Source organism: Eschrichtius robustus, chromosome 11, assembly GCF_028021215.1.
Source record: "Eschrichtius robustus isolate mEscRob2 chromosome 11, mEscRob2.pri, whole genome shotgun sequence".
Taxonomy (NCBI): Eukaryota; Metazoa; Chordata; class Mammalia; order Artiodactyla; family Eschrichtiidae; genus Eschrichtius; species Eschrichtius robustus.
Window position 1 is genome coordinate 64,470,533 of NC_090834.1, and position 27,723 is coordinate 64,498,255.

At 40.8% G+C, this 27,723-nt stretch overlaps 1 pseudogene; it reads right to left on the reverse strand.

Annotated features, from left to right (window-relative positions):
- Positions 1–22,323: 22,323 nt before the first annotated feature.
- LOC137772220 (TBC1 domain family member 12 pseudogene) lies at positions 22,324–27,723 on the reverse strand (annotated as a pseudogene).

The window sequence follows — 27,723 nt, forward strand, 5'->3', positions numbered from 1 at the left end:
TTTCCTGGGAAGTGCCCTAGGCCTCTGCTGAGTTTTCTCTTGAATTATCCAGCACCTGATGGGCTGCTTTAGGAGATAAATTTTGGCCTTTAAGAGAGCAAATTCTGCTGGTGCTTGTGGAAATACAATTCCACTATCAGCATATTCAGTGCATTCCTTAAATAATCACTTTAATTGTAACAAGTATAATTTAACAATTATAAAAACAATTATAAAATTAGTTATTTTATGGAGAGAGCATGAACAAGGAGGACGTTCCCATGAATGGGCACTGGGTCCGGCTTGCGTGGTCTTTGCCTTGTCACACTGCCTTCCAGTAAATCCTCTCAAGGGCAGGTTCTGAAGGAGAGACTGACCCAGGCCAGTTCTGGAGGAGATGTAGACATGTGAGGTGTGCCCAAGGGAGGGGTGGTTCAGCGCCAGGCCCTGCCACACGCAACACGCAAAACTTCGGGCTCCAGCTGGTACCGACTGATAGGTCACCTTGCTTGGCTGAGCCCCAGGGAAATCGGATCTGTCTGTTTCTCAGGGGCTGCGGCGCCGCCCTCCCGACGCCCCGCCCCTTGGGCCCCCACCCGTGGGCGCACATGAAGCCCGTGCGCTCCTGCCAGCTTTGAACTTGCAACGTCTGCTGTTGGGAACCTGAGCGACGCACCGGAAACGGCTGTCAGGAACGGCTGGGATGAGAGGAGGGAGAAAGGCTGGTGCACAGAGGGTGCCGCTGGGTGAAATGAGCTTTCTGGACAGGGACGCGACAGAAAAGACGTGCAAAGAAAAGTGGCTGGGTCGGGAGGAGGGTGAGCGGCTGGGGAGACTAATGAGAGGAGGAGGTAATGAACGGAAGGGATCAGGATGATGGGCGGGGCTGCTTGAGTGAGTGATCAATAGGGAAGGGAAACAGATGGGCAAGAAGAAGAAAGGAAAGTGAAATAGAGGATGGAAAGTTATTTGGGGAAAGGCAGGACTTAGGAGGAGAGCCAGTGTACTCACTTACTCCAGCAAGGACGGGCCCTCACCAAGTACAGGAAAAACACGTGCTGTTATGGAGCCCAGAAGTAGCTGCCTGGGTAAGCCTTGATTCTAATATGTTTTGATGACTGGCAGGCCTCCCACTCAGCGGGACTTGGCAGACACTGCTGTTAACTATTGGGTTGGGTTGTAATTGTTGTGATCTGACAAAATGCAAGTAATTAATAATCCTACCTCCTAGTCATGTAATGCTTAATTAACCCTTTCAAAGTACTTCCTCTTGTTCGAACCTGGTCACTGCAGCAACACCAGTAATGTCTTGAGATGGTTACATTATCCCCATCTTTACAGGCAAAGAAGTTAAAACAGAAATGACTTGCTCAGAGTCACAGATCAGGTAAATGACTCAGTAGAAACAACAGATTGGTTGCGATATTATTGAAGCCAATATCGGCCAGTCTGGAATAAAGATAACTCTAGTAGGATGTGACTCAGTGACAAGAGGTAACACAGAACTGATGACTTGCTGAGACCACAAAAAAATGTCTCCAGACTCAAAAATCATCCTCTCCAGAAAAGCAGATGCTCCTCACCCTGGACCTCAGGTCTCCTGGTCCCATTACAGCATCTCTGAGAGTCCTCAGTGTGGAGCCCTCTCTCTATCAGGCATGCTTTTACTCAGAGTAATAGTTTAGAAATTGGGAGCCTTTCTTAGTCTGTTTGGGCTGCTCTAAGAGAATGTCATAGACTGGGTGGCTTATGAACCAGAAATTTATTTTTCTGGAGGCTGGGAAGTCCAAGACCAAGGTGCTGTCAGGTTTGGTGTCTGGTGAGAGCCTGCTTCCTAGATGGCCATTTTTTTGCTGTAACCTCACATGGTATAAGGGACAAGGGAGCTTCCTTGGGCTTCTTTTATAAGGGCACTAATCCCATTTATGAGGGCTCTGCTCAGATGATCTAATCACCCCCAAAGGCCTCATCACCTAATACCATCACCTTGGGGGTTAGGTTTCAGCATATGAATTTTGGGGGAACACAAACATTCAGACCATAACAGAGCCATAAAGGACTCACAGCTTAGGAGGTATCAAATATGCTCAGGTGAAACTATTGCTCCTTTGTTCTTCAGGAGTGAGACGGCGCTACAGACTTCTCTCTTGTCTTTTAGGCTGGCTTGCCTGCCCTCCCTTATTGTTTTAGAAGGAGTTTAGCCTTTCTTCTGATTGGTGTGCAGGACCCATATAGCTTAGGTGTTCATTTAATTTATTGATGCTGAACCCAAGGGAAGATTCAGGGACTTTGGAATGGTGAGTAGGAGCCAGCTACCAGAAGGTCTAGAGGAAGAGCTTTCCAGGCAGATGGAATAGGGAAGGAAAGACTCTAGGGCAGGAATAACCTTGCTGAGTTCAGGAAACAGAGGTCCCACGAGGCTGGGGAAAGTGGCATGAAATGCAGTTAAAGAGAAAGGCAGCGGTCCAACCACAATCATAGGAGTGGTTGGAGGGACTTGCAGGCTAGGGATAAAATCTGGGCAGGGCTGGGCTGCCCGAAGAGATAGAAATGTTCCCTTAGAGGCCCCAATTTAATACTGCAGAACAGCAGAGGAGGTGCAGCAAGGCAACCCAGGCCAACCTGGCTGAGCCTCCTGCATGAAGATGGCATGGCATGAACGGGAGGAAACACAAAAACCAATAGTTTGCAACACAGAATGCCAGTGACCTAAAGACCCTCACCAAGAGCCACACCAACCACTCAAACCCAGAAAATCAGGAGAATTTGAGAGGATATTTAGACCACAAGCCCAATTCAAAGCTGCAGAGTCTCCTAAGTGACTTCCTCTGAGGATGGGGATGCACCTTCCCATTCCCTTGTCTGCAGAACAATGGGAAATCTTTTATACAGTCGATGGCAGTACATGGAAGTTTATTACTCACTAGCTCAGGGCTTGTCTGCTAAAAATGTATAGCTAGACTGATATATATGTGTGTGTGTGTGTGTGTGTGTGTGTGTGTGTGTGTGTGTGTGTATATATATATATATATATATATACAGTTTTAACCAATGTCTGATGGTGGGTATGGAGGCAATGGAACCATAAGGTTCCACTAAAGTGTAAAAAATACTGGAATGTAACACCACCCAGTAGATTTCAGAGTCCTAATGAGCTTCTATTCAACCCTAGTCTTAACTATTTTACTTGGGAGAAAATGATGATATATAACCCTTAAAAGTCTATTTTTAAAGGGCTTATTTTTAAATTATTTGCCCCTTCTGTCTGGAGTTTCTATATTGTCGCCACCCTTCACAAAGCCACTGTCATCTCTTACCTGGATTATTGCAATAACGAACTAGTTTATCTTTCTGCTTCCATGCTTGTATCCTTACAGGCTGTTTCTCAAACAGTAATCAGAGTGAATCTTCTAAACACTAAATCAGGACTTCTTTTTCCCAGTAATGGTGGGCTAGGTTATTTGGATCAACCCTCTGGCTGAAAGTAACTTGAAAGAGGAAAACTGAACAAAACGTTAAGAAACAATTTTCTTAAGGTCAATGAAGAGATGATGAAACAGTAAGGAATAATCAAGCTAAAATGTGAAGTGGACTTAAGAAGGGTAAGAAGTCATGGGAGCCGCTTTCACCCTGAAGGTACTTGCATATTCCCCAAATTAGAATGTTAGTGTCGAGGGTCCCAGTGCACAGAAATCAAAGCCAGGGGCTTGCAAAATAGGGATCCTGATAGGAGACTCTGGTAAACAGGCACTAAGGGATCCCCCAGCCCCCTAAGTGTAGGAGAAGGGACCTATATGACTTTAGTCTAACCAAGAGAATATGGCAAAGTGATAGGATGTTACTCTCATGATTGTTATGTTATAAAAGTCTTGGTCTTGTGAGTAGACACATGACAAGGAGCTTAGGGCAGCTTCTAGCAAGAAATTAAAGCCACAGATTCAAGAAACCCTATGAATTGCAATAAACACAGAAAGAATCAACACCTAGAGTCATCATAATGAAATTATTTAAAAACCAAAGAAAAGGAGAAAAGCTGAAAATCTGCTAGAGGAAAGGATAAATTATGTTTTAGAAAGGTACATGGTACATGGGAGACATAATAAACATTTGTTAAATGAGTAACAATCACGCTATATTTGGGAGCTTTTTTGCTTACTAGCTCTATGACCTATGTCACTTAACCTCTTTGAAACTCAGTCTCCTAACCCGCAAAATGTAGATAACAAAACCTACTTTATAGGGAAAATCGTCAGGATTAAGTTCATATTGAGTTATACATAGAACACCTAACGACTCCTAGAGTATACTAGGTGCGCTTGTTCTAGGCTGATTCTCTCTCAAATTTGGGTTTCGGGTCTGTTCTATGAAAATTTACTCTTTAATCCAGATCTCCAGTTCAGGTTTTCTTCGCAGTTCCAAACATCCATCTTGAAATAATTCTATATCTAAAACACATTTCCTTCCTTCCCTTTTAAAGTGCTGGAGAAAAACAAGTCCTCCTGCAGTAACACCTATTCAGCCACAGGGGGAAAAAAAATAGGTGAATGAGCAAACATCTAGCTTAGGGTGTACCTGCTAATTCCCTGACCTAAATTATACTCCATGGTATTTTCTTTTTTTTTTTTTTAATTATTTATTTATTATTTATTTATGGCTGCATTGGGTCTTCATTGCTGCGCGTGGGCTTTCTCTAGTTACGGCGAGTGGGGGCTACTCTTCGCTGCGGTGCACGGGCTTCTCATTGCAGTGGCTTCCCTTGTTGTGGAGCACGGGCTCTAGGCACGCGGGCTCAGTAGTCGTGGCTCACAGGCTCTAGATCACAGGCTCAGTAGTTGTGGCACGCAGGCTCAGTAGTTGTGGCTGGTGGCTCTAGAGTGCAGGCTCAGTAGTTGTGGCTCACGGACTTAGTTGCTCCACGGCATGTGGGATCTTCCCGGGCCAGGGATTGAACCCGTGTCCCCTGCATTGGCAGGGGGATTCTTATCCACTGTGCCACCAGGGAAGTCCCTCCATGGTATTTTCTGAATTTCAGTCATGATAAGAATCACCTGGGGCAGTTGTTAGTACTACAATTTTTTGTTCTCTTTGCTTGAACTCTATGATTCTTTAGGTTTAAGGTAAAACCCAGGAATCTGACTTTTGAACAAGCACCCAGGTGACTCTAACCTTCATGGAACAGTGGGACTATGTCTAGGAGATGAGGATTACAATATTGGCCAAACCACTGATTAATGTGAGTGAACAAATATTTCCTGCTATAGGAAAGGAGAGATGAAAAATATAAACAAGAGGCTGGATCTGTGAAGGTGAATGCAACATGACCCATGTCTGGACAGGTTCACCAACTTTTGGAAGACATAGGTGTACATAAAATACCTTACGGCAAACAGACTACACTCCCATTGAATGCGTGATAATGGACAAAATAGGGCTTTTGATTGTAAGGACTTGGGAAAGCTTTGTGAAGGAAGTACACTCTGAGTTAGCCTACTCTCTAGAGCTCTAGAGTTTTTTCAGGTGAACGTAAAAAGGAATTCCAGGGAAGAAAAATAGTTTTAAGCAAAGTAAGAAAGGTAGAAAATTCCCATGTTGGTTCTAGTAAAAGCAAGAAAACTGAGAGATTGGTTCAAGATGGCAGAGTAGAAGAACGTACGCTCACTCCCTCTTGCGAGAGCACCAGAATCACAACTAACTGCTGAACGATCATCGACAGGAAGACACTGGAACTCACCAAAAAAGATACCCCACATCCAAAGACAAAGGAGAAGCTGCAATGAGACAGTATGAGGGGCGCAATCACAATAAAATCAAATCCCATAACTGCTGGGTGGGTGACTCACAAACTGGAGAACACTTATACCACAGAAGTCCACCCACTGGAGTGAAGGTTCTGAGCCCCACGTCAGGCTTCCCAACCTGGGGGTCCAGCAATGGGAGGAGGAATTCCTGGAGAATCAGACTTTGAAGGCTAGTGGGATTCGATTGCAGGACTTTGACAGGACTGGGAGAAACAGAGACTCCACTCTTGGAAGGCACACACAAAGTAGTGTGCGCATTGGGACCCAGGGGAAGGAGCAGTGACCCCATAGGAAACTGAACCAGACCTACCTGCTAGTGTTGGAGGGTCTCCTACAGAAGTGGGGGGTGGCTGTGGCTCACCGTGGGCACAAGAACACTGGCAGCAGAAGTTCTGGGAAGTACTCCTTGGCATGAGCTCTCCCAGAGTCTGCCATTAGCCCCACCAAAGAGCTGGGTAGGCTCCAGTGCTGGGTTGCCTCAGGCCAAACAACCACCAGGGAGGGAACCCAGCCCCACCCATCAGCAGACAAGCGGATTAAAATTTTACTGAGCTCTGCCCACCAGAGCAACACCCAGCTTTACCCACCACCAGTCCCTCCCATCAGGAAGCTTGCACAAGCCTCTTAGATAGCCTCATCCACCAGAGGGCAGACAGCAGAAGCAACAAAAACTACAATTCTGCAGCCTGTGGAATGGAAACCACATTCGCAGGAAGACAGACAAAATGAAAAGGCAGAGGACTTTGTACCAGATGAAGGAACAAGATAACACCCCAGAGAAACAACTAAATGAAGTGGAGATAGGCAACCTTCCAGAAAAAGAATTCAGAATAATGATAGTGAAGATGATCCAGGACCTCGGAAAAAGAATGGAGGGCAAAGATCGAGAAGATGCAAGAAATGTTTAACAAAGACCTAGAAGAATTAAAGAACAAAAAACCAGAGATGAACAATACAATAACTGAAATGAAAAATACACTAGAAGGAATCAATAGCAGAATAACTGAGGCAAAAGAATGGATAAGTGACCTGGAAGATAGAATGGTGGAATTAACTGTCATGGAACAGAATAAAGAAAAAAGAATGAAAAGAAATGAAGAAAGCCTAAGAGAACTCTGGGACAACATTAAATGCAATAACATTCACATTATAGGGGTCCCAGAAGGAGAAGAGAGAGAGAAAGGACCCGAGAAAATATTTGAAGAGATTATAGTTGAAAACTTCCTTAACACGGGAAAGAGAATAGCCACCCAAGTCCAGGAAGCGCAGAGAGTCCCAGGCAGGATACACCCAAGAAGAAGCAGGCTGAGACACATAGTAAGCAAACTGACAAAAATTAAAGACAAAGAAAAATTATTGAAAGCAACAAGGGAAAAACGACAAATAACATACAAGGGAACTCCCATAAGGTTAAGAGCTAATTTCTCAGCAGAAACTCTACAAGCCAGAAGGGAGTGGCACGATATATTTAAAGTGATGAAAGGGAAGAAACTACAAACAAGATTACTCTACCCAGCAAGGATCTCATTAAGATTCGACAGAGAAATCAAAAGTTTTACAGACAAGCAAAAGCTAAGAGAATTCAGCACCACCAAACCAGCTCTACAACAAATGCTAAAGGAACTTCTCTAAGTGGGAAATACAAGAGAAGAAAAGGACCTACACAAACAAACCCATAACAATTAAGAAAATGGTCATAGGAACATACATATCGATAATTACCTTAAACGTGAATGGATTAAATGCTCCAACCAAAAGACACAGGCTTGCTGAATGGATACAAAAAGAAGACCCATATATATGCCGTCTACAAGAGACCCACTTCAGACCTAGGGACATATACAGACTGAAAGTGGGGGGTGGAAAAAGATATTCCATGCAAATGGAAATCAAAAGAAAGCTGGAGTAGCAATACTCATATCAGATAAAACAGACTTTAAAATAAAGAATGTTACAAGACACAAGGAAGGACACTACATAATGATCAAGGGATCAATCCAAGAAGAAGATATAACAATTATAAATATATATGCACGCAACATAGGAGCACCTCAATACATAAGGCAACTGCTAACAGCTATAAAAGAGGAAATCGACAGTAACACAATAATAGTGGGGGACTTTAACACCTCACTTACACCAATGGACAGATCATCCAGAGAGAAAATTAATAAGGAAACACAAGCTTTAAATGACACAATAGACCAGATAGATTTAATTGATATTTATAGGACATTCCATCCAAAAACAGCAGATTACACTTTCTTCTCAAGTGCTCATGGAACATTCTCCAGGATAGATCACATCTTGGGTCACAAATCAAACCTCAGGAAATTTAAGAAAACTGAAATCATATCAAGCGTCTTTTCTGACCACAATGCTATGAGATTAGAAATCAAGTACAGGGAATTGATAAAGCAGTCAAAAACGCAAACACCTGGAAGCTAAACAGTAACAAAGAGATCACTGAAGAAATCAAAGAGGCAATCAAAAAATACCTAGAGGCAAATTGCAATGAAAACACGACGATCCAAAACCTATGGGATGCAGCAAAAGCAGTTCTAAGAGGGAAGTTTATAGCAATACAAGCCTACCTCAAGAAACAACAAAAATCTCAAATAAACAATCTAACCTTACACCTAAAGGAACTACAGAAAGAAGAAAAAACAAAACCCAAAGTTAGTAGAAGGAAAGAAATCATAAATATCAGAGCAAAAATAAATGAAATAGAAACAAAGAAAACAATAGCAAAGATCAATAAAACTAAAAGCTGGTTCTTTGAGAAGATAAACAAAATTGATAAACCTTTAGCCAGACTCATCAAAAAAAAGAGGGAGAGGACTAAAATCAATAAAATTAGAAATGAAAAAGGAGAAGTCACAGCAGACACTGCAGAAATACAAAGCATTCTAAGAGACTACTACAAGCGACTCTATGCCAATAAAATGGACAACCTGGAAGAAATAGACAAATTCTTAGAAAGGTATAACCTTCCAAGACTGAACCAGGAAGAAACAGAAAATATGAACAGACCAATCACAAGCAATGAAATTGAAACTGTGATTAAAAATCTTCCAATAAACAAAAGTCCAGGACCAGATGGCTTCACAGGTGAATTCTATCAAACATTTAGAGAAGAGCTAACACCCATCCTTCTCAAACTCTTCCAAAAAATTGCAGAGGAAAGAACACTCCCAAACTCATTCAATGAGGCCACCATCGCCCTGATACCACAACCAGACAAAGATACTATAAAAAAAGAAAATTACAGACCAATATCATGGATGAATATGATGCAAAAATCCTCAACAAAATACTAGCAAACAGAATCCAACAACACATTAAAAGGATCATACACCATGATCAAGTGGGATTTATCCCAGGGATGCAAGGATTCTTCATATGCAAATCAATCAATGTGATACACCATGTTAACAAATTGAAGAAGAAAAATCATATGATCATCTCAATAGATGCAGAAAAAGCTTTTGACAAAATTCAACACCCATTTAGGGTAAAAACTCTCCAGAAAGTGGGCATAGAGGGAACCTCCCTCAACATAATAAAGGCCATATATGACAAACCCACAGCAAACATCATTCTCAATGGTGAAAAACTGAAAGCATTTCCTCTAAGATCAAGAACAAGACAAGGATGTCCACTCTCACCAATATTATTCAACATAGTTTTGGAAGTCCTAGCCACGGCAATCAGAGAGGAAAAAAAAAAAAGGAAAGAAGTAAAACTGTCACTGTTTGCAGATGATGTGACATAGAGGACCCTAAAGATGATATCAGAAAACTACTAGAGCTAATCTATGAATTTGGTAAAGTTGCAGGATACAAAATTAATGCACAGAAGTCTCTTGCATTCCTATACACTAATGACAAAAGATCAGAAAGAGAAATTAAGGAAACACTCCCATTCACCATTGCAACAAAAAGAATAAAATACCTAGGAATAAACCTACCTAAGGAGGTAAAAGATGTGTACTCAGAAAACTATAAGACACTGATGAAAGAAATAAAAGATGACACAAACAGATGGAGAGATATACCATGTTCTTGGATTGGAAGAATCAACATTGTGAAAATGACTATACTACCAAAAGAAATCTACAAATTCAATGCAATTCCTATCAAATTACCAGTGGCATTTTTTACAGAACTAGAACAAAAAATCTTAAAATTTGTATGGAGACCCAAAAGACACTGAATAGCCAAAGCAGTCTTGAGGGGAAAAAACGGAGCTGGAGGAATCAGACTCCCTGACTTCAGACTATACTACAAAGCTACAGTAATCAAGACAATATGGTACTGGCACAAAAACAGACATATAGATCAATGGAACAGGATAGAAAGCCCAGAGATAAACCCACGCACCTATGGTCAACTAATCTATGACAAAGGAGGCAAGGATATACAATGGAGAAAAGACAGTCTCTTCAATAAGTGGTGCTGGGAAAACTGGACAGCTGCAAGTAAAAGAATGAAATTAGAACACTTCCTAACACCATACACAAAAATAAACTCAAAATGGATTAGAGACCTAAATGTAAGACTGGACACTATAAAACTCTTAGAAGAAAACATAGGAAGAACACTCTTTGACATAAATCACAGCAAGATATTTTTTGATCCACCTCCTAGAGAAATGGAAATAGAAACAAAAATAAACAAATGGGACCTAATGAAACTTAAAACCTTTTGCAAAGCAAAGGAAACTACAAACAAGACGAAAAGACACCCTCAGAATGGGAGAAAATATTGGCAAATGAAGCAATGGACAAAGGATTAATCTCCAAAATATATAAACAACTCATGCAGCTCAATATTAAAAAAACAAACAACCCAGTCAAAAAATGGGCAGAAGACCTAAATAGACATTTCTCCAAAGAAGATATACAGATTGCCAACAAACACATGAAAGAATGCTCAACAAATGCTGGAGAGGGTGTGGAGAAAAGGGAAACCTCTTGCACTGTTGGTGGGAATGTAAATTGATACAGCCACTATGGAGAACAGTACGGAGGTTCCTTTAAAAACTAAAAATAGAATTACCATTTGACCTACCAATCCCACTACTGGGCATATACCCAGAGAAAACCATAATTCAAAAAGACACATGTACCCCAATGTTCATTGCAGCACTATTTACAATAGCCAGGTCATGGAAGCAACCTAAATGCCCATCAACAGACAAATGGATAAAGAAGATGTGGTACATATATACAATGGAATATTACTCAGCCATAAAAAGGAATGAAATTGGGTCATTTGTAGGGATGTGGATGGATCTAGAGACTGTCATACAGAGTGAAGTAAGTCAGAAAGAGAAAAACGAATATCATATATTAACGCATATATGTGGAACCTAGAAAAATGGTACAGATGAACCGCTTTGCAGGGCAGAAATAGAGACACATATGTACAGAACAAATGTATGGTCACCAAGGGGGGAAGTGGCCGGGGGGGTGGGGGGGTGTGATGAATTGGGAGATTGGGATTGACATATATACACTAATATGTATAAAATGGATAACTAATAAGAACCTGCTGTATAAAAAAATAAAATAAAATTTAAAAATTAAAAAAGAAAAAGAAAACTGAGGTATTCCTTCCATACCTTCAAGGGAATGCCTGTGCTCAACGGTGGGATGTAGAAAGGACCAGGTGGAAGTGAGTGGACAGTTTGAAGATGCAGAAGATCTGACCAGATTAGGGGACAGAATGGGTTAGAAGAGAAAGCAGAAACCTTAAAGATCTACAGTGAGGCTAGGAGCCAATGAGACAGAGAAAGCCCAAGATCAGGTCCTGCCTCAGGACTCCTAAATCCCACACCTTCAGGGATCACTTTCTGACTCCATAACTGACTGGCAGATCCTGAAACTTTAGCCCCCAAATGACAAAACTCTCACTAATCTACCCCCATAATGGGTCGAGACCCTGAGATTCCCTCCTGAGACTTTGAATACTTCCCTGCCTGCTCTGATCCCTGCCTACCTATCTAGCATCTTTCATTTGTTCAAAAGTTCTGCTTGTTCTTGCATCAGGACCACTTTCTTCTTTTTATCAGCAATTTCCTCTGCCCCAAAATGTTTTCCTCCTCCTCTTCATTTGATTAACTTGTATTCATTTGTCAGGTCTCTGTTTAAATAGTTGTCACTCAGACAAGCCTTTTCCTACTTAGTCTAAATTGTTCTCCACCCATTATCTCTTACACACCCTTTGAATTTTTCTTCATAGCACCTACAAATATTTCAGATTACATACGTATTTGTGTTTGTGGCTCTCTTCCTTCACACAATAAACTTCATGAACCCCGTCTGTTTCCCTCACCACTCTTGGCTTGGTACCTAGCCCTGGGCAATATTTCACCATTAATATTTGCTTAAAAAAAGAGGGAGAGAAGGGGATTGTGACCTTAATAACTATTAGCCTGAGGCCTTGGCACACCCGATTCTCCAAGATCCTCTGCATTCTCAAGACCCTAATGCCTTTCCTGTCTTCTCCAGAGCTTGTGCCTGGGTTCAAATCCTGATGTCAATATTCACTAGCTGTGGTTCACTGTTTAAACTGTCTATACTGTTTAAATCTCAGTTTCCTTTTCCTAAAAAACTGAGATGATCACAATTCCTACCATATAGGGTTGTGAGGAGGATTATGAAAGAATCCATGTAAAACATCTAACAGAGTTACCTGGAAAATAGTGATTGATAAAGATTAGCTACCATTTTTGTTGTTGCTAGTAACTAATCATCTCCAAGATTCAAGCTATTGGGTTTTTTTCCATAAGAAAGTTCTCCTTTTATTAATATCTATAAAGAGATCTTATAAAATAAATACATTCTCATTAATATATATAAAGGATCTTATAACTCAACAAGGAAATAGAAAAATGGGTGAAGGTTATAAACATGCCAATTCACAAAAAAAGTTCCAAAATTTTTAATATATATTATCAGAGTGGAGAGAAGGAGAGAAAGGGGCACAGTCTGGCTCTCAGATACCTCTCACATCTTCCCTCTTACAGTTTTTCCCTCTAGCGTCGGGAAAGAAGGAAAAGCCAAAAGGCAAGTGCCTCTTTCCTTGACGGGGTGATGCCACGTCACCTTCTCTGTGGGAGGTTTCTGTTTCTCTGGCTGACACAGCCTGGCATGATGCCCCCGTGAGCACTGGTTCTTGTGGAGCACACATCTGGTTCTTTGGAGGACACAGATTTCTCTACCTCTTTTCATGCCCCTTAAAACCCCCCTCACCAGAAATATATTTCTGGGGATCACCAGTGACATCTCATGCATGCTCTCCATGAACTCCCGTGTGGCTCCTGCCATTGTTTTCTTCACTGGAGCACTTCCACTGTCCTAGCACCCTGTTGTCGGCTGCTGCCAGGGTTTCACCTCCCAGGAGCCATGATGTTTTCCTCCAGTTGTGGGGAGGACACCCAACTCCCGACTCTGTGTCACACAGATTCAAGATGAGTAAGATGGTACCATTCTCATAAATGGATTCTGCAATGGACTCCTCTGAGGAAATGGTCCCAGAGCATGACCTGGGGAGATTATTGGGCTTACAATCCTCCATTCTACCTTCATTCCATTTTGCCCTCTTTACTCTATATTCTTCAATTTATTCCCTTCTTAAGGTATGATTCAGCAGGGTCAACGTCCCCCAGGAGATTGTTAGAAATGAAGAATCTCAGGCCCATTCCCCAGACCTTCTAAATCAGAACCTGCGTTTTAAAAAGATACCCAGGTAATGACTATACACATTAAAGTTTGAGAAATTCTGATATATGGGCAGAATTTTTGAATTCTCCTGCACGATTTATTTATATCCATGTTCATTTTTAGCCCCCATAGGTCTATTTCTTCCTTTTTGCATACCCAGTTGACTGTACAGGCATTCCTTAGCTGCTGAGCTGGTCGGCCCATAGTATCTACCACAGTAGTTCTGTAGGGATTGCACTTAAGCAGCCTCACATCTGTTCACTGTAGACTCCCTAATAATTAAAAATAAATAAATAACCCAACCCAGTATGATAGGTTATCATATAGAGATAAATGGTAGATTTTGAAGGAATGTTGAAGTCATCCGCACCTGTAACTCCATATACCCTCTGTTTTAAGATATTTCAATACATTATGGAGGGGGAAATGATTATGATGCACCTACTTTGTTAGCAAATGCACACATTCACTGTACTTAGAAATAAACAGCACAGATTACGTTGAAATCGTACATGCAGATGATCCTTGAAGAAAATTCTCTCCTCAGCCCATAACTTGTATCAGAGATCGGTTTGAGGACATTACTGCTCTCAGCAGAGAGGTTGAAAAGGGCTCTAGCTAGTGTGGTGTCCACTCCAAGGTAGAGGGTCTCTAGAATTCACCCAAAGCTTCCTTGGCACACTTCCTGGGATGGAAGTCACACAAAATACAAAGAACTGCCTTATGTGTGAGTTTTTAGAATTCACTACATCTTCCTTATGGTTTGATTTCTCCATGGTTTTGACCAGCTGAATGAGCCACCACTGATTCTTTTTTCCTCCTCTGATAAAAATAACCTTTAGCTCTAGAACTTTCTGTCTGATGAATCCCACAGAATATTCAATATAAGAAGCCAATGCTAGAAGACCTTCAAAAAAAAACATGTTATCTTGCTATTATTTTCCTGTTTGGCTGCTGTGTCCTTTGTGGTTGACAAGTTTCTCAGAGCCTGCAGGGTCTTTTTCTGGCTAGGATATCCTGGGGATGGAAATTTCCAAAGTCCTGTAGAACCATTTTAGGGGTATAGCGGTTGGCTTACTAGAGGTTGGGAAATAGGCTGTCTTTTTTGGAGCAAACTTGTGCAGCCATTATGTGAAAAGGGTAGCATCTGATAGGATGTGCTCCAAAAGCAACTTTATTTTTTTTCCTGCTCCCTCTGCTTGGGGGCTAGTTTCTTCCTTGCCCATGGATGAAATCTCAAGTGGGTCTGTAGCTTTTCCAGACACTCATAGAAAAATTTTAAAGTCCTCCGGTCGATTTTAGTCACAAAATAGCCTCGTTTCAGTTGTTGAAATGTCCAGTCCCATGTAATAGTTAAAACTCTGAACTTTGTTTAAGGCAAGTATTTCTCCTTTCTCTGCTTCCCTAGCCCAGGCTGATTCAGGCTGGAAGCCTGAAGTGAGGAGAGGGAAGTAGGGGCCCAAGGGGGCAGGGGAGGCATAACTGTCTTCTTTGTTTTCCCACTTAATGCTTCTACTCCTCCAAATCCACTCCCTCTAGGGCTTGGGTCCAACAGGGGGTGGAGGTGGGAGGAGGGAGGAGTGAGAGGAGGAAAGACCTTAGTTTAGGGGAACTGTAACACTTAGAGGTGGTGGTCCAGGATTTTAACGGACATTCACTATGGACTCCTCTCACGGCGTGCTTTCACGGGGCCCTTGGAAATGGCTCCACTGAAAACACTGGACTACAACACCTTCTGTGCTGGCCACGTGTTCCACTGGCTTCTGCATTTGATTCCAACCCCCTGTTGCTAGCAGCCGCTAGCAGCAAGCCCACTTAGGCGGGGGCTCCTTGGAAACGACCCTTCTCTCCCTTCCCCCATTTGGCCCACAGGAAACATACTTTTCTGTTCTGCGTTTAATGGTGTATGCATTCCTCCTCGTCCTAGCGCCTGACTCCAGCCACAGCCATTGGCCTATTAATCCTCTCCGGCATGGGTCAGACACCAGTTGCTTTGGTCCTCTCAGTTCTAAGGGAACTGATCTTTCAAAGCCCTTTCTCACGAGATTTGAGATAAGGAGGTGCTCGGCCTCGGGTAACAGGAAGAGGTAGGAGGGAAAATGCTACAGGCCTTCAGCTGTTTCTTCCAAAGTCCCTTTTCAATTTCTTTGACTTCAAACCTTGAGGGGTTGAGGGGTGGGTGTTCATCCAAGGGTCACAAAACTATCTCCAACTAGCTCCTTCTTTGCCTGTCTTACGAAGGTGGTCTCAAAACCCACTTTGAAGTAAGGGGACTTGCCACCTACTGCTTTTTTCTTTGCTTTGGGACCTCAGCTGCATCGGAAACAGAGGAGAGCCCATTTTAACATCACGTCCTGCTTTCTAGCTCCATATGCAACTGTGAAGTTTCATTTGGCACCCTCGGAGAAGGAGGCATCTCTGCCTTTTTTTGAGCACTATTCTAGACGTATGAGTGACAGACTGCCTGCTTTTTTTTTCCTTTCTGTCCTTATTAACAGTTTATTACAGTATATTTTTGTGTATATTTTTTTTCTCTTTTTTTTTAACCATTTAGAAATGAAATTGGGCAATTCACCGTGACTGAGTCAAAAAGAATTTTTACAGAGAAGTAGGGGAACCCCGCTCGCTGTTTTTCTTGTTGAAAGCAGTTTAAGGCAATTGCTTTTAGATTTCTGGATGTTTTCTTTTTACATTGGCAACTGAAGTTAGGGAGGTTTTAAACAAATTAAAGTTAAACAAAAAAAATTTTTTAACCTTTAGCTTTTCACATCAGGGTTTCAGAAACATGAGAGGAAGGTGGAATTTTTTTTTTTCCCACTGTGTGTGTGGCCTGGGTGGTGATATTATGAGTGCTATGTGGGAGTGTCTGGCCGGATTGGATGAAAGCCGTGGGATGTCTGGGCTTGGGGAAGGGTTGTAAATATAATGCCAGAGCAATAAGGTGGAGCCTGGGAGTGACTAGATTACAGGCAGGTCCAGTAGGACCCTATCTTTCTGGCATTGTAGGGAGTGACATCTGCATCTGAATCTTAATGATAACCTATGTAGGAAAAGTTGAGCTTCAATAGAACTATGTATTGTCTATGTACACCCTTCCCATTATCTGATTCTGATCTTCTTGGAGCTGTCTTACTACTCAAGTTGCAGAAAACAGCAATGCAAAACACCTCCCTCACCCCAAACCCCACCCCCAAAAACACTCAGTTTGTGTTCCATTTGCACATGCATTTTAATATTTCTAATCTGTAAATGTGTCTGTTCTTTGGATTCTCACTAATGAGTTAAATAAAATCTTTTAATACATGTTTATACGTGTATTAGAATCATACTTCTTAAATTTTGAAAATGGCCTTTTAACAGTTTTGGAGGGGGTTTCCCTGGTGGCGCAGTGGTTAAGAATCTGCCTGCCAATGCAGGGGACACGGGTTCGAGCCCTGGTCGGGGAAGATCCCACATGCCGCGGAGCAGCTAAGCCTGTTCGCCACAACTACTGAGCCTGCGTGCCACAAATGTTGAAGCCCACGCGACTAGAGCCCGTGCTCCACAACAAGAGAAGCCACCGCAATGAGAAGCCCACACACCGCAATGAAGAGTAGCCCCCGCTTGCCACAACTAGAGAATGCCTGGGCAGAGCAACGAAGACCCAGTGCAGCCAAAAATAAATAAATAAATAAATTTTTTTAAAAAAACAGTTTTGGAGGTCTGCCACCAAGATGCATTCATCTGATGAGCCAGGTAAACTTCATCACCAGAGATGTGCTTAAGACCAGGCCCATCTCTTCTTGGCTCCCAGAGGTGAATCCAAAGTGACAAGGCATCTTTGCTGTTTTTCTAATTTAATTTTCCTCTCTACTAATTTTTTACTCTTGGTTTTAGTTTTGGCTTTTGATTCATGTATAGCCAATACTCATTAGTGGCAGCAATGACTGAGAATTTTGTTTTATGGTCTGACCATTTAGTGATCTCTGTAAATGGACTAATGGATTATATAGATCTATTCTCTGTTGGGTGAGAGATGATGGAGAATTTGGATTGTTAGTCATTTTTGTTAGTTTGTCAATTTTGAGCCCAAATCAATTGAGTCCTGTGCCCATTGGGAGGGAAAACAACTCTTTCATACCAGGACTGGTGAGATTTGGGGTTTCTGCATTTACTCTTGGCCTGTGACTGAAATTTTAGAATCCAAGCTATAAGCCCTCTTTATCTGTCTCTGTATGTCTGTGTGTCTGTAGTTTAGAAAGGCCTTTATCCCTCATTGTGTAAATGTGTAATATTTTCTTATTTCCAGAGGATATTAATAAATTTGATTATAAAGTGTCATGTTAATTGAGTTCTTTTCTGATTGACTGATAGAGATAAATAAGTGCTTAAATAAAGCAAATATTCCTAAAATTCCCAGAAAGTAGTGAAAATGAACTCCTAAATCTTTAAATGTGTTACACTAATAAAATGTTCTTACAGAAACCATTCAATAACATGTTAAAAATTCCAGCTTATAAATTTAAGTAAATCTTTGGAAAATGAGTAGTTTAGTATTTGGGGTTTAAGAAAAACAGCTATATTTTCTCTAATTTATTAATGTTAAGTGTAATTCCCAACAGTATTCTACTTAGATATGTTTTTTCTAAATTTATACAAGTTTATTGATCAAATAAGTTAACATTATTCATAATGTTAAAGATTATGAAAAATGAAAATTTGTTTTTCACTAATCGAATCATTATTCAGAAAAACTTTTATTTCAACAGTAATTTTGTTTTGCAATATGTCAGCTTGAATATAATTTTCAAGAGTTTTTGGTAACTTAAAACCTTGGACTGATATTAAAATTAAGTTAATTAATGGATAATCATTGGATACCAAGATCATTCCTAAGTAAGACAGAATACTGGACATTGATTACTAAGCATAATTTTAAGTTTATATACTTTTGCATCTTATATGCTGTAAGAGACTGTGTCTTTGGGTCTGTTAATGAATATGTTCATTTTTGCCACTTTGATAAGTTGTACTATAAGGGATATAAGTGTCTATGGAAAGTTTTGTTATGTGTAGCTATGAACCCTGCTGGTCTGTTAAAAAGCTAAAAAGCTGGTATCTGGGACTTCTCTGGTGATCCAGTGGTTAAGACTCCACGCTTCCACTGCAGGGGACATGGGTTCGATCCCTGATCAGGAAACTAAGATCCTACATTCTGCACTGCCAAAAAATAAAAAATAAAAATAAAAGGCTGGTATGTGACATAGTTTCCGCATGAGGCACGGCCAAAATAAAATAAAATAAAATAAAGAGCAGGTATGTGACATAGTTCACAACTATCCACCTCCTCCCTCCCCCCACCCTAATTTTCTCTGAAACGGAAGTTACTTTGGTTGAAACTTAGAATTTATGTTAGTGGTTGAGACTGTATTGAGGAGCACAGAGAAATACAACTGTGTGCGTGCTCCTGTTTTTCGAGAAAAAAAGAGTAGTTTTGTCCTAAAGCAATGGTTCTCAAGGTTTTGTCTATATGTTTTGTTTTGTCTCCAAAGCCCCCTTTGCACTCTTCAAGCATATTGAGGGCCTTAAAGGGAGAAGGGGGCTAGGGATGGTGCGTTTAATTATCAACACAACATATTGGAAACTGAATTGAGAAACGTTTATAATTCTTATTTATTGAGTTATTTGAAGATAGCAACAATGACTGCATTGCATATTAATAACATCTTCATATTATGAAATTCATTCTGACATTGTAGACGCCCTGAGATGGGTCCTAAAATAAAGTGTCAGTTTGTTCCAGAATATAAAAGAACACGATGAAGGGCAAAATTTGGAAATAATCTACCATTTTAACCATTTTTAAGTGTACTTTAGTATGTCTACATTGTTGTGCCACTGTCACCACCATCCATCCCCAGAAGTTCTTCAACTTCCCAAACTGAAACTTCGCACCTGTTAAACAATTAACTCCCCATTCTACCCTCCCTCCAACCCCTGGCAACCACCATTCTACTTTCTTTCTGGAAATAAATTTTATTTGCCTTGGTTTATAATACCTGAGTCTGAAAAGCTATGAAATGTGTTAAAATTTCACCAAAGTTTGCTTGATTTTGATGGCCATGTTTCCCTGGTTTACTGCTTATTGTCTTCACCTCCAATATGGAAAGTTCTTTTTGTGTGTGTACTTTGCCTATATAGCAAAAGATTCTGTGTCTTATAATATGTTGATTGTATTATGTTCTTGATTATCTTTAAAAAGCAAACAAAGTTTCCTCACTTAGAAAAGAACTAAGATTCTTTACAATCATGTTACATTCTGTGCTTATCTTTAGATGTTTTATTGTCACTTTCAAATGACAACATTTGAAAAACAACAACTGTTGTTTCTGAGGCACCCATGATCCTATCTCAAGAGTTCAAATCTCCTAACAACTCTTGATTTTTGCCTCCCTAAACCTATCTTTGAGATTTCCCAGTGGGTCTCTCAAACCCCAAAAGATCTGTTCTTTTACCTTATGAAAGAGAGGAGTTATTTCTAAATAATTAGGTTTTATTTATGTTGTTATTGATGAGTTTCATGGAAAGATTTGTCAAATCAGAAAAGATGCTTAGCCTTCCCTAGGTTAAATTTGTATAGGTAAAATATTATTGCTGTAACTATTTTAGAACTTGAATGATTCATGGGAAGTCCCTGGAGATTTATCAGTGTTTCTGTTTATCTGTATCCTGATGATGCTTTGCCTGATGTTAGGCAACAGCAAAATAGTGTTGTTAGTCATATTTTTAGTTATTATTTAAAACGTTTATTTGGTTGGAATCTTTCTTCTTTAATTTGACTCTAGCGTCTTCTAGGCCAGTGATTTTCATTTGGGGATAAATATCTGACTTATCTGTAGAGTTTTAATTAAAATACAGATGTTTAGGACCTACTCCAAATCTCGTTACTTGATATTCTTGATACATTCTTGGTATATTTTTAGTGTATTACATATATATATTAAGACTCAGGAATTTTGCATATCTCAAGAATTTTTCCTCTGTAACAAGTATGTTCATCCATTTTTATAAGCCAGATGTAAAATTCAGTATCTTCTTTGAAAATAGCCTTAATCATTATGTGCATAGACATTTTGTCATAGCTTTATGTGTTTATTTATTTATTTGGATTAGCACTGTTTTGCATGACAGAAACAACTAAATTTCCTTGTCAGTTGCATCATGCTTGTTATGAACTCTCTCCAGTAATTACCATAGTTATTTTAAGTCTCTGGCATCTACAGATAGCTTTTTTTTTTATGTATATAAATTTTTTTATTTTATTTTATTTATTTTTGGCTGCTTTGGGTCTTCGTTGCTGCACACGGGCTTTCTCTAGTTGCGACGAGCGGGGGCTACTCTTTGTTGTGGTGCACAGGCTTCTCATTGCGGTGGCTTCTCTTATTGCAGAGCACGGGCTCTAGGCACACGGGCTTCAGTAGTTGTGGCACGCGGGCTCAGTAGTTGTGGCTCGCAGGCTCTAGAGCGCAGTTTCAGTAGTTGTGGCGCACGGGCTTAGTCGCTCCGCGGCATGTGGGATCTTCCCAGACCAGAAATCGAACCCGTGTCCCCTGCATTGGCGGGCGGATTCTTAACCACTGTGCCACCAGGAAAGTCCCTACAGATAGTTTTTTGTATTGCTTGGAAGCTTCCCTGAAGGCTCTGCAATCAGCTGCAGAGGCCAGATCACGTCCTTGACAAAGATACATGGTCCCCAGAGCCCAAGGAAAAGGACTGTACCAGGTACTTCAAACTACTGACACTTCAATGAATAGATCTTGGGTACAGGCTTCTGATGTCATCACTTAAGCAATTTTAAGACCGTACTGAAGGGGAAAAAAAAAAAAAAAAAGACCGTACTGTTGGGCTAGATCAGGATTTCCAGAACTCTTTTTAGTAAGAAGCAGATGGGTTCATGATGCTGCTAACCCAAGATCCAGCAGAACAAGAATTGATTACATAGAATGGATGAACTAATGAGAGAGGATTGTAGCTACTTGTTTGGAATATTGTTGATATTGTTTTACTTGTTTGGAATATTGTTGATATTGTTTTACTTGTTTGGAATATTGTTGATATTGTTTTAATGTTCCATTTTCTGGATACATAAGGAAGCCCTTTTTCTTTCTTGTTAACTTATTTATAAGCCATAACAATTTAGTAGATTCTGATTTTGTAAACTGAAATGAAACATCTTTAGATGATGTTTTATTCTCCCTACTTGATTCCCCTTCCAAATTCAGAAATTTTTATTAAATATTCTTACTTTTAAATGGTAACTTAGTTATTTGCATAGGTTCAATAAGAATCTACCCTCCTTTTTACTAAATATAATTGGGAAAATGGTTATGTAACCAAGGCCTTGTCTGGAATGTCATATTTGAAAATGATGCTTATTTAATTGGGTTCAACCAGCCACTGACTTTTTTTCCCTAAAACTATTTTTAAATGTGTTTGCATTCAAACGTTCACCCCAGATTATGGAGTATGAACTAGCCATTTACACTTTTTCTTTTGTAAAATGGCAATGCTTTTTTAAAATAATATTGTCAATAGGTTGCTCATTTCTGTTACTTCAGACACAAAATTCAAAATCAGCTGTTTTCCACCTCTTGATTGTTTTGGATTGCTCCAACTTTCTTCCATGTGCTTACATAGGAAACAAAATACTGTTATAAAAAAATGCTTTTTTTATGTTTCAATTAGTCTGTTAGTTATGAAGATTAGCTGTCCAAAGCAGTACTGTTATTCTTGTCTCCTTCTTGTATCCTTCATTACTGACACAAAGACCTAAGTCCCTTAGCTGGTGCTTTTCTGTATCTGAATGGCTGCAACACAGCTGAACAGCTTTTCTGGTGTGAGATCCTCTGCCAATTTATTTAGAAACTGTGCTATGTGAATAAAGTCTACCTGAAGGAAAATGTCTTCATATAACTGGAGGATTCCTGTCCCAGTTCTAAATAAAAATTCCTCCCCATCTCTGCAAAATACATCCCAGCCTGTACTGTCTGGATCAAGTAGAATAGTGACTTGTGATGCTATGTGAATATCCAGTCTATCAAGTATATACTAGTGTGAAACCGTAAGACTACTTGATATGAAGAAAATGTGTAAAGAGACTGCCCTCAAAGGATACTTCAGATGTTCCAAAATATTTCAACATCTTGCTGCAATCCACACAGTAAGAGGCCAACTGGGATGGCTTATTCACGAGATTTCCAAATGCAATGAAGGCAACTGCCTCTTCCAAACTGAGAATGAACAATGCCACAATGAAAGACATCCCTTGGACATAACCAACATCAGGTCTGTAACATGAATATGCTCCTGAGATACTGTATAAAACATCCTGATATGGACCATCCTTCTGAAAGATGTAGAGAGATGGAAAGGCATAGGATATGTCCAGCTTAATTCCAGACCAGCACCTGGAGAATCATCATTCTGGACCAGCATTATAGAGAATGATATGTTTAGATAGAAGTTGTTTTACTGAAGCTTTCCCACCATTTCTTTCCTCTGGGGAGGAATACTGCATAAAGTTCAGGAGTGATATTTATTTAGTTCACTTACTACAGCTAGACTCCAAGCTTTACCATGAACACTAGGGGGCAATCCCTGCACCTCAATTCTCCAACCTTTTTCCTACTATGAATTTCTTCCCAGCTGGGCAGTATTTCACTGGTCCAAATTACCATTGCATTTGCAATATTTTCTTCTTAATTTTTTTTTAATGTACTGCTTTAATTTCTCAATTTTAAGACTCAGCTCAAAGGTCTCGTGTTCTTGTCACTGAGGTTAAAAGCTTCTTCCACAGATCTGGCAGGAAGATTTTCTTGGAGTAGGCAAAGATTTCAACAGGACACAAAAGCAATCGTCAATCATATGATGGCCCATACTCAAGAATCAGAAAGGTGGTAGAAGGTGGCTCAAATTCAAAATTCTTATGTCTTAATGACTGAAACGGTGATTTATAGGTCCTCCCTGTTCATGCTTTTTTTCTGCTGAATGGTTTTTGGATTTTCTGAAGATTCTCTCTGGGAGGGACTTTATCAAATAATTTCCAACAAGGAACACCGTGGACAACTGATCTGAGCTCCTTTTGTCCTTTTTGGAAAAGGTTTCAGACAACCAGGGGCAGGTAGAAGGGCTCTCTGGAAGAGGAGGGAGAGAATAACACCCTCTGACTCCCAGCTGCTTCAAGTTCATGGTCTTTGGTATCTGCAGCCGCCAGGCAGCTGCTTTGCGGAGGACAGGCTGCCCATACCAGCAGTGACCTCATCACCAGGCCCCTCCAGGTGGACGTGACCACAGGAACAAGGGAAGAGGCTCCCTGCCCACCTGGGGAAGCTGTGGCTGGTGCCTGACCAGTCACTTTTAGGGAACTAAGGTTGACTTTATTGAAACAGTGCTGACAAAGCCCTCCTGGTACCTGGCTTACAGGGTCCAGCTGGTAAGGAAGCTCACTTCCATTACCGGCCAGGAAGTTAGAGATGTTTTGAGGACTTTGAGAAGAGAGGAAGTCACCCAAAGCGTATAAGTACTGCAGATGAAATCTGGTGGATCAAGTTTCTTAGGCGTGGCTTCCTAGCCTCAGGACAACAAGTAATAGAGGATTTTAGAAGTCCAACCTGAGATTCCTTATGGAAACCTCCAGCGGAGTAAACTTAAAGAAGGCCTTTGTGGTAAACTAACATTCTTGCTGCACCTATGTAAATAATCAGGCCAAATCTAATGAGGCCACATTCATTTTGTGATCAGGAATCTTTGAGATTCTTTTTGATCAAAAGTAGGGAAACTGTAGGGGAAAATTTGTGCTTAAATGGAAAAATAATTGTTTATTTTAAAGCAAACCTGGGTTGTCTGATTCTGATTCTGTAAACTGTAGATAACTGACAGGAATGCCAAATAATTCTTGTCTATAGACATGCAAACAAATTCTATATGGGGAGAAATAGTCAAAAAACCAATTTTGGCTCTATTTGTACATTCTTTTCCATATTCCTGACCTATAACTGTGTCTGTTATTGATAATATCCTTTGACCTGGTTGTATCACTTCACTTGTTTTCTATGAATGAATTAAATAAAATCTTCAACTTGTGTTTATTCTTATATCTGTATGAGAGTCATGATTTTACCTGCTTTCTAAAATCATCTTTTAATGCCTGCTTGGAACTAAACCACCCTTTAATGGCTGGTCACGTGTGCCCTGAGTCTTTGCCTCAGCCCCAGGGGGCCTTAGAGACTTTCAGACAACACCATCAAAGAGACTTTTGAGGCAACCCAGTTTGGTGACCTTCCAAACAACCTAGCACAGGAACTTCCTAGAAGCTTTATGGTGGCAGCCCTACAGTTTGAGGTGGCCTAAGACTTCTTGGCTGACATTGTCCTGGCTCCTCTTAAAGGCTGTGTACACCCCAAAAGTACACTTCAGGAGAAAAATACACATTTAAGACCCTCATAATCTAACTCTCACAGACAAGAGTGAGATAGTGTTGAAGCACTGCCACATGGGGTTTCATAAGCTTGTTTAAAGCCATGTGAAGCTTCATGCTTGTATCTAGATGGCAGGTAGACTGGGGTCGGGGGGGCTCATATTTTCCTCCAGGAGGACACCACGTGGTCAAGCAAGTCATGACCCAGGAGGGCACAGCCTGTGGTAAAATCGGTGTGTGAAGATGCAGGTGGTCTGAGCTGCTGCACAGACATCCTTTGCATTCTTCTAGCAAGGGATTATCATGTTATCATCTATGAACTGACCTGGGATGTATTAGCCATCTCTAAAGTTGGATGCACACATCTCAGGAACGGTAACTCAGGACAGCCTTTCTTAATTTTCATGTTTGTGTATGTGTTTAATATATTAGTAGTACATGCATATAATTTGTAAATACACATATATTGAGGTTGCATGTCCAACTTTTTTCTCATAGGATGTGCAATCAAGATTAGAAAATTGGATATATCATGAAAACATCTTGCTACTGCGTTTCCCAAGTAGACTCACCAAATTGGTATTGGGAAGGTTTGACCATTGTGCACATTTATCCCACAATTCATTCAGAAAAAGCATGCAAACCTTGCTGATTATATTCCTGAGAATTTGTCCTCCGAAATTAAGGACTTTATTTTGCTCATTTCTCTATCTCTAATACTTAGAAAGGCGATTGGAACATAGTAAATACTCAATATTTGTTTAATGAATTTTACAGTGGTTTAACCCAATATCCTATGTTTAACAATCATTCCTCCACTATATTGGCCTTCATGGCTTAGAAATTGGAAACCTTATTTTTATAACATGGATGTGGATGAACATATTCACCAAGAGTCATGTGGAAGTTTCTTTAAAATGCCAGACCTCATAAATCTTGTTAGTCCCATACACTTTGACCAGAGCCATATTCAGTTCTACTTAGGGTGACCAACCAACCCAGTTTGCCTGAGACTGAAGGTTTTCTTGGTACAGAAGACTTTTGGTATTAAAACAGGGACAGTCCTGAGCAGACCAAGATGGGTTGGTCACCTCAGTTCCACTGGGCACCTGTAAAGGACTGTTCCTTTTCTCTACGATATTGTAAACGGGCAGTAGCACATGAACATCAGCTTTCTATGGACCCTAGAAAGCAGGACAAGATGAAACAGCCCCAGAGTGGGGGTACACATATACTTTTCTCAGTCCTGAATAACATTGCTTAAAATCACCACCATTGCTGATCAATTTTCAGTACCCAACACAGTAGTGCTTGGTCTTGTTCACAAAACGATACAGACTTGTGAAGATATGAGGGTATTGCACCCTCTCCCCAGACTGTGAAACAAAGTGTAGGTTAGCTGCATGCATATTTATAACCACCCTCCAACATAAGAGCATACCCAAAAAAGACCCAAAGTTGGAGATGTCCCTTCTTGGTTATTTCTTGTCCTTCTCTTTTGTAACTGGGCCACCCAAATGAACCACATACTGGAAACCTGAAGCTGTCCACATGGTGAGATCTGACCAAAGTTCCGTTGTGATGTTGCCCAAAGGTGATGTTTCACAGGGTTGTGGTCCCTCACAGCCATAGCAGGGTGGGGGAGAACAACCATTGAGCACAAAGACCACCCTAGTTTCTTGATCAGGGCGAAACCATCCAGGAAGTGGTGCCTGACAAGACCCTTGCCCCCCAGGAAGATATGGCATGTTAGATAACCCCTCATCTTTGAGCCAAATAGCACAATCTTTGGATGAAAAAGAGCAGCAATGAAGGGGGTGATAGAGACAGCTCTTTTTCTGGTGAGAAGTAAAGCTTATACAGAGCCAAAACTTATGGACATCAGCATAACCACTGAAAGGAGTCGGTGTCTTATTTTATTCTCCTCATCTGCTTGGGGCTGTCTTGTTGACAGCTGGCCCAGGACTCACATATACTGACTCAGAACCATGTTAAAAACTGTGAGCAGGACCCCACTATTCATTCACCAGAAAGGCCCTGGCTTCTGGCAGCTTCTGGGAAGGTTAAAGAATCCAGAAAGTGGCTGATTAAGGTTTTGCCCTATATGTTCAACAGCTTTCCACCCTAGGTCACATGTTAGCCACCTCTCACCCCCAACCCCGGACAACCGAAGTCCACAGGATGTGTTTGGGTTCATTACCTGACCAGAAGAATGTTTTATTTATCCTCTGTTCACCCCATTTTTTCTAACAGTCCCTATTAACGTTGACAACACATCTGCAGCAAGCTTTGAATTACTCTAACATGTTTGATGTTCTGGGTAAGTTCAGTTGCCATCTCCACCACAGAACAATGACTTGTTTGACCCCTCTCCAAGCTGCCAGAGCTGAATGTAATATTCAGGATACATTTACTTCAGGTTTTATTTAGAATCTCTGGGTACCCCTTTGGCCATTTTCTGGGATGTTACACAAAAACAAAATCCATGGAGATATTCAGCAGTCCCAATATGATCCACAAGCCTTTTCCAGTGCATAGCGCTTTCCAGAAATGTATCTACCCCCAGACATCATTCTTTGGGGTCCCAGTTACCTCTGAGCTTCCCCTAAGCATTTCCCTATTTTCCTATCTCGGAAGCCCTCTGCGCTCCCTCCGCTGGGTCCTGGCTGAACTGGACAAGCCAGCACAATCGACAGTGACTTGGCTGCCATCACAGGCTGTACAGGTGGCCTTGGCACAGCAACTATGGTTGTGGGAGGCAT